At 34.5% G+C, this 2,473-nt stretch overlaps 1 protein-coding gene across 3 annotated transcripts in view; it reads left to right on the forward strand.

Annotated features, from left to right (window-relative positions):
* The window catches only part of LOC106869618 (neuronal acetylcholine receptor subunit beta-3), a 546,457-nt gene that overhangs the window by 50,948 nt on the left and 493,036 nt on the right, over positions 1–2,473 (forward strand). The window lies entirely within an intron of this gene.

A 2,473-nucleotide genomic window follows, 5' to 3' on the forward strand; every position in this document is an offset into this window, starting at 1 on the left:
TATATATATATATATATATATATATATATGTATGTATGTATGTATGTAATACATGTATACATATATGCATGCATGTCTGTATGTATGGAGATAGATAAATAACCAGACAGACAGGTAACTAATTAACTAGCTAGCTAGCTAGATAGATTGATTGATTGGCTGATTTATTGATTGATTGATTGAGTGAGTGAGTGAGTGAGTGAGTGAGTGTGTGTGTGAGTGAGTGAGTGAGTGAGTGAGTGAGTGAGTGAGTGAGTGAGTGAGAGAGTAAGTGAGAGAGTGAGTGAGTGAGTACATAAATACATAGCTACGCGCACACACATTTTCTAATATATGCATTTGTGTATAAAGATGCGTGGCCAATTGTTTAAAGTTAGGTTCTGGATTCAATGCTCAGATAGTGTAGTAGTTTGTTACCCTAAGCAAAATACTTCTTTTCATGTTGCTAAACATGAGTTAAGCCTATAATCGACTAGCATCTCGCACGGTGGTACCTTGCAATCTCAGGGTAAACTGTACTACAAAATGAATTGAAAAAATTAATATGCTTCGTCGCTATGAATTTGTTTGAGACAGACACCTTATGTAAGTATCTATGTATGTATGTATGTATGTCCACACACAATCATACTGTTGTGCGTATATGGAATAAAAATGTGTAGCGAGTTCAGTTGTGTAAGTGGATATTTATTTGTACACATATATTAAAGTCTGTTTGGGATGCCTGATAGCAAAATTTGATATTTCACTGTTACATATATATATATATATATATATATATATATATATATAAAGAGAGAGAGAGAGAGAGAGAGAGAGAGAGAGAGAGAGATTTAGATAGAAAGATACATAGATATGTGTGTGTATAATATTATATTATATATTACATATTACACCACCATCTTACTTAAATGTTCTTGTTGAACTCTTCAGTATTTCGATTATTGACCTTAATGACCTCTTCACGACACCTTGTCGATATTTCTATTGTTATGATATTCGTTGATAATTTACCATATTCTATAAATATAAAGTTTAACTGCTCACGGCCTAGGTAATATTGACGTATATATTTATACTTCAGTCTAGTGTCTGTACATACATGTAGATACGCATGTAGTGTATAGTGTGAAGAAATATTGCTGCTATTTGTACTAGTTGTACCGATCACTGAACCTGCAGCACGATCAAAATGGATAGAGACTATAAGTCAGGTTCAATATTAAGTTGTAGTGAGTAAATTATCTTAATGATACAACTCCATCGTTTACGGACAGTGTCAGCATAGTCACTGTTACTGATCACGAACGTTTATTATTGATTGTGATTGTTATCATTCTATATCCATATGTCATCCCATAACATATGGTGTTGACTGACGATATAATACTGACTATATAATAACCTAAGTGCAAAAATACAGGGCGTATATTATTGGGCTCGTATTTATACTGCGGATAGTTGCTGTAGACGTTACAGATGTTTTTCTCGTTAAAAGGTATATTTATAATCGAATCTATTTTATTAAGAAGCTGCAGGATAACAGAGAAGATGGGAGTAAAAACCCCGTATGATCATGATCATGATCATGATAATGTTAATGAATACAAAAATCCTTTCAGCAATGGAATAAGGAAGGAAATTTTCGGAGAAGAGTTAGTCGATTACGTTGACCCCAGTCCTCCAATTTTAAATATGATCCCGAAAGTTTAAAAGGCAAAGTCGACCTCGGTGGAATTTGAACAACATAAAGATAATGATGATGATGACGGTGATGATTATAATGATGATGATGATATGATGATGATGACGACGACGACGACAACAACAACAACAGCAACAGCTACAACAACAACAACAACAACAACAATAATAATAATAATAATAATAATAATAATAATAATAATAGAATTAGATATCGAAACAGTAATAAAGGAACTTGAGTAGGAACTAACCTATAAATACCTAGGAATAAATGAAGCGTCTGGTATCCAGCATGCAAGCATGAAAGAGAAGGTTAGGAAGGAACGTTATAGAAGGGTTCGAGCAGTTCTAAAGTCAGTTGAATGCATATAACAAGGTGTTAGCCATAAATTCCTTAGCAGTCCCAGTTGTTCATTATAGCTTCATGTGCTTAACTGGAATACCAGCGAAATAATCAAAATTGATAGAAAAATTCGCAAACTACTGACTTGTAATAAGATGCACCATCCAAAGGCAGACGTGGATCGTCTTTACCTTCCCAGAGCTCAGGAAGGTCGAGGCTTGATCCAGCTTGAACTTAAGTACAAAACCACCACAATCGGACCTTGAAACAACCAACGATTGGAAGCTGAAACTTGTTGAAAAACATGAAAGACCGAAAACACTCCACTCTATTCTGAAAGAGAGCAAAAAATTCGCTACTGATCTCTTAGATATCCACCAGCTTGATCAGGTTGAAAGAAATGCGCCAACTGCTGCTGCAAAGAAA

Source organism: Octopus bimaculoides, chromosome 6 (genome assembly GCF_001194135.2).
Source record: "Octopus bimaculoides isolate UCB-OBI-ISO-001 chromosome 6, ASM119413v2, whole genome shotgun sequence".
Classification (NCBI taxonomy): Eukaryota; Metazoa; Mollusca; class Cephalopoda; order Octopoda; family Octopodidae; genus Octopus; species Octopus bimaculoides.